Genomic DNA, 6,000 nt, shown 5'->3' with positions numbered 1-6,000 from the left:
ATACAAACTACATACCTAATTATATGAAAGTACTGAACCAATTTTAACATTTCTGTCACCACAGCTTCACTATTTAAAACTATGAGGACGAAACAGCAGGAAAAAACTTGTCTCGAATTACTTAAATTAAAATCTTTGTTGTTAATTGACAATAAGTAGAATAAATATGGGTGATAACAAAATAAACCTTCGCATTTTTTCGCAAGTATAGACCTCTAATTACTCCTGGGAAATTTCCACTGATACTCTGTCAACAGTCTGCCGAATTATTTCCAAAGGTCGTCGAAATATTTGTTCATAATGTCAGCATAACGAAACTCCGGTGCCAGAGAATGTTTGATTCGCTTCGTCCACGTGTCTGTGGGCGTTGAGGCGGGTATGAAACTAAATGAACTGGATATTCTGAGAAGGGCTAGCTAGAGTATACAGAAATTATGAGGAAGGTTTATTTATTGGCATAATTATGAGTTTAATAAAATATCCATCGATAACAAGCTTAAAGGAAGTAGCACACTTATAAACCCAGAAGAGAACTTGAGGCAGTCAGTATGAAAATCTATACTGCAACACTTATACTATTTATACAGGGTGGAAACGATAAGTGATCTCACTCGATTTTTTCTAAACTATACAAGATATCCAAAAAGTGGTACTGATCCTGAAAGTGCTTCACGAGCTCTATCCAACGGTACCAATAATAAGTTACAAAATAAACTGGATCTATCCGAAAATTCAAAATTTCCAACTTCCATACATTTAGTACTGCCACAGTCATGGCAAACATGTCTTGATAATATTATAGCAAGTAAAACCTAAAACCTATGTTTTTAATGATTAATTTTAAATAAGAATGCAATTTACGAGTTCATTTTAAGTGTTTATGATTTAATAAAAAAAAATTACCACTTTTAATATTGTGTGGCTAGCATACATTTAGTATGGAGGCTGAAAACATTGAATTTTCGGATAGATCCAGTTAATTCTGTAACCTATTACTGATACCGTTTGAAAGACCTCGAGACTTTAATGATCAGTAATCAGTTTTTCGAATACTTGTATAGTTTAGAAATAATCGAATGAGATCACTTATCGTTTCCACCCTGTATGTAGGTACCGTAACGTAAACGCCTCATCTCGCGATTGACAGTGCGCAAAAGGTGATACGGTGTTGAACCCTTTCCGAATTGATAAGTCTGCTATGACCTTTAATAGTTTCCAATTTCGCATCGAACAACATGAAATTCCATCCAGCAAAGTCCAAGGTGCTTACGTAGAGCTATAGGAAGTAGGTACTTAGATACTGACAGTCTAATTTTTAGATAAAAAATATTCACTTTACCTAATTTAAGCTGAAAGCCTATTTGTTCTTCACATAGATATGCAACGTTGTTCAAAGTTACTATTGAGTTTGGAGTTGGGGTTGATTCAAGCATTAGGTACCTACTTAGTACAATAATGTGTAATTTCACTGCTTTTGTATTCAATTCAAAAAGAGACCTCTTATATCCAACTAACGAGTTATCATCAAGTCAATTTGCAAGTTAGATACGACTTTTAAAGAGGATGTTCAAATAAAAACGCCGGAGAGAAATCAAATTGAGCGATTTAATTAAGTTTTATGTCACGACCATCTCCTCCAGTGACGTTTTGGCATTTGCATCGTCGAGAGCGATCGGCTCCTGACCCACATCTGTGGGGCCGGTCTGAGCCTCCCGTTACTATGGAACCAGGTACAGTAGACTCTGTTCGTACCCGTACCTTAGAAGGATACCTGATAAAGTAAACTACTACCTACGTACCTACTTGTAACCAACAAAGATGGGTGTAAAACTTAATCTCTAAAGCTTGGCGACTTTAGCAGTGCCACAAACGCGCAACAGACGCGCTGCCGATAATTTCATACTACTTATATGACAGCGGAAGCCTGCCTTCACATTATAAAAACGCTGCTGTCACGCTTCTGTCGCGCTGCTGTCAAGCTTTTAACGCCCTAATGTGAAAGCGCTCTAACTCAGTTAAACTTTGTATGGTTTTCATCATCATCATCATCATCATTTCAGCCATAGGACATCCACTGCTGAACATAGGCCTCCCCCAATGCTTTCCATGTTGATCGATTGGTAGCGGGATCGATCAACATGTATGGTTTTACAAAAAAGTATTTGTGCAAAATGCTTTTTACATTTGCGGAACCTGCTTTCTTGTAGGGCATTTGGTAAAGAAGTATGGGGAAAATATATTATTTTTGTAACAAAATGTAAGGTTTTGTTCCATTATACCTGGACTGGCAGCATCAAAAGAGCTTGAATGAGTAAACTTGGCAAAATAAAGATATTCGATTTTTTTTGGTTTAGGAAATATCTTTTATGGAAACTAAACTTACCGTTTCCAATCTCAGCTATACCCTGACCTCAATATATGCCGTAGTTTGGTTTCATTGAGAGCTCTGTTAAATTTTTTTTATATTCTAGTGTTTGGGATGAAAGGCTTGAATTCCACGATTTGCATGGCTGCTGTGTAAAAACGAAGCTTTTTATAACTGACCGTTTGTTTTTACAAAAATCGTACATGGGTGGTTTTAGCTTTCAGTGCTAACGTATGTAGTACACGGATATTTTGATGGTCAGTATTGCCACTTCAGCTTGCTAATCCGTCGGGCTATGTCAGCGACTTTAGTTCGTTTACGGATTTCCTCATTCTGATTCGATCTCGCAAAGAAACACCAAGCATAGCCCTCTCCATAGTACGCTGTGCAACTTTGAGCTTCTGTATAAGACCTATAGTGAGAGGCCACGTTTCCGAGCCATAAGTTATCACTGGTAACACACATTGGTTGTAGACTTTCGTCTTCAGGCACTGAGTGAGGTATTTTGGACGAAAAGATGTTGCGTAGTTCCCTGAACGCTGCCCAGCCGAGTTGGATTCGACGATTGACCTTCTCGAAATTGGACCTACCTAGCTGGATCGTTTGTCCGAGGTAGACATACTTGTCAACAATCTCGAGAATTGAGCTCACACATGCGATACAATATTTTATTTTTTGACGACCCAGTATATTGACGTAGACTGTAGTTTTAGATTAAAGTCCCGCTGGAGTTGTTACATTATGTAGGTATTAAAACTTGGTGGTAAATAGTAATATGTCGGTTCATTCTTAACGGTATTTATTTCACTATCTATTAGTAGGGTTTAAAGCTCCTACGGGACAAAACTTACTTTCATTTTTGTTTTACAAGTACGAATAGGGTCATCCTATATGTGCAGACTAAACACATACCTATGTATGTACGTGGCATACGTGTAGGGCGCACTGTGACCTACATTGACGCACTGATAGCAAACGTCGAAGCGTTTCGACCTATTAACCTTTACCGCGGCTTCGGTCGTGCAGCGTAATTAATGACTTGATTAAGATATACGAGTATTTCTTTATTACAAGTAGAACCGCAAAAAAGAATATTTCTCTACTTGTACCGTAAAAGAGAAACAAAAAACAAACAAAAAACAAAATTAACCTTTGTTTGCTTAAAAAAAAAACAAATTAAATTCAGAGGTACTCCCACTAGGTGGACCGACGATCTGGTGAAGGTCGCGGGAGGTGCCTGGATGCGAGCGGCGCAGGATCGGTTTTCGTGGAAATCCTTGAGGGAGGCCTTTGTCCTGTTCCAGCAGTGACAATAAAATGATGTGGATTTGCTCAATCATAGTGGAAAACTCCGTGACAGTTTTTAGCGCATAGGTAGCAGGCTTGCTTCATCCAATTTTATTATGTAGGTCACTCTACAATGTAGGGTCAGCGTGATTAGCCACTTTGTATTCCGATTAGCTGACTGTTTACTCCCTGTTTAATGTGCCACTCGGATTCAAACTCGTTTTGTTGTAAACACCGGTTTTAATTACACGTGGAGATATTTTAATTAAGGAATCCCAGTTGTGCTTAAGGCCGTGGTTTTTAGACTATCATTACATTATTTGCCCACGTGATTGAAGATATATTATTAAGTACTTATACAAAACTGCTGTGAAAGGTTTAAATTAGCTATGCCTACGTTTATACGTCGTGTTTTACATAACTTTGGTATAAGTTCCTAAACTAACCATGTCAGTTCTTCAGTTTTAAATACACAAACTCACTAGCTGTTAATTAAACTACATAGTTAGTAACTGTACATAATTCGTTCGGTATTGTTTTTTATCTATAACTAGCTGACCCGGCGAACTTTGTTCCGCCTTAATGGCAATAAATAAGCAGACTTTTTTTTTTAAATTTCGAACGGGATAAAAAGTATCCTATGTCCTTCTCCTGGCTCTAAACTACCTCCCTGACAATTTTCAGCTAAATCGGTTCAGCCGTTCTTGAGTTATAAGTGGAGTAACTAACACGACTTTCTTTTATATATAGAAATACCATTAAAATACTCGTAACAGCGTACATGTATCTCAAAATACTTTGTATTTGTACCACGGGGACTCGAGTGTTAAATTAACCTCATCATACATTCTCGATTTTCTCACCCCAAGCCTTCTAAATTAGATGGAAGAACACCCTATAATTTAACCTAAGAAGCCAATTTCGGCGCCTTAAGGGCCTCGATATGCGATAATGGAATTTTCCTACAACACGAGCATTGGAACATTGTTATTCCGAAGATTGGCTGTGGAGTCTATTAATAGAGACTCCCTTGGAATTATTATATGTTATTGTTATTTAGTATCTGATTTCTTGAGTGAAACCCACGCATGAGAAGGCTTAAGGTTTCGTGTTTATGACGTGAACTATGTCAAGAATCGTAAATCATGGAAAATTCAACTACATTAGTATTAAAACGCACTTAGAATCAATCATGTGTTATGTCGACATAATGTCGACTACAAGCTATAAGTATCATTATTAAAAAATAAAATATTAAATATGGGAATGGGCCAGGCAAAGAAGAAGTTCTTTTTTATTATTTAAAATATAAGTAGCATTGTTATAAGGTTGTTGCACTTTACAATTAACTACACAAGATATCGCAAGTTGGATTCGGTAGGTTTGATTAAAAAGCCGCTGTGATAATTATATCGTATTCCACTAAATTCTCATAAAATTCAAAGATTGTGACCTCAGGTGTGATAGAAGAAAAAGTACGATTTACGAAATAAACGGATTACGGGAAATAGGTGTGGATTGTTCGCTAATCATACTGTCGTTTCATATCATCCTATCGCGTATCTAATGTAAGGCAGCCCTAACGGCTGGCAATTGCACACACAGCCAGGTGTGTCATCAAATTGTCTTCAAAACAAATTTTCTGCTCGTTAGCGCGTTATTACGTTTCCTTTCACCTAATCAAGGTAAATTCAGTAGATTCAGTAGGCTCGCTCTTAAACAAAGAAAGGAAAGATACATGTATTACAATGGACATCACACAAATACAGGCAATTACATATAGACATAACAGTGGCAAATAAAAATAATTAAAAAAAAAACTAAAAGAGTGAGCAGTTCTACCAACTCATAGTCAGAATGATCACTGCAAGTACTGCAACGGGACCCTACTCAGCATAAAATATGTCCCACGGTGACGAAGGCCACGACGCTGGTTTTTAGTGTGTCTCATGCCGAGTGAGGGTTACGGACTATTCATAAAATAAATAATAATATGATATGCTGTATAAAATTGTCTAGTTAGTAATATTATGGCGACAGGCTAAATAAAATGAGGATAATTAATGATGAGGATACTGAAACTGATTAATATCATTTCAATAGATTTGATTTGTGCACTAGCGGCTGCCCGCGACTTCGTACGCGTGGATCCCGTTTTACCCCCTTAGGGGTGGAGTTTCGTAAAATCCTTTCTTAGTGGACGCCTACGTCATAACATCTACCTGCATGCCGTCAGCCCGATCCGTTCAGTGGTTTGGGCTGTTCGTTGATAGATCACTATGTCAGTAACTAAGTCAGTCAGTCAGCCAGTCAGTCAGTCACCTTCGAGTTATATATTATATTTAGAT

Source organism: Ostrinia nubilalis, chromosome 11 (genome assembly GCF_963855985.1).
Source record: "Ostrinia nubilalis chromosome 11, ilOstNubi1.1, whole genome shotgun sequence".
NCBI classification, from domain to species: domain Eukaryota; kingdom Metazoa; phylum Arthropoda; class Insecta; order Lepidoptera; family Crambidae; genus Ostrinia; species Ostrinia nubilalis.
The sequence above is the reverse complement of the archived record's forward strand: the minus strand, read 5'-3'. Positions refer to the sequence as shown.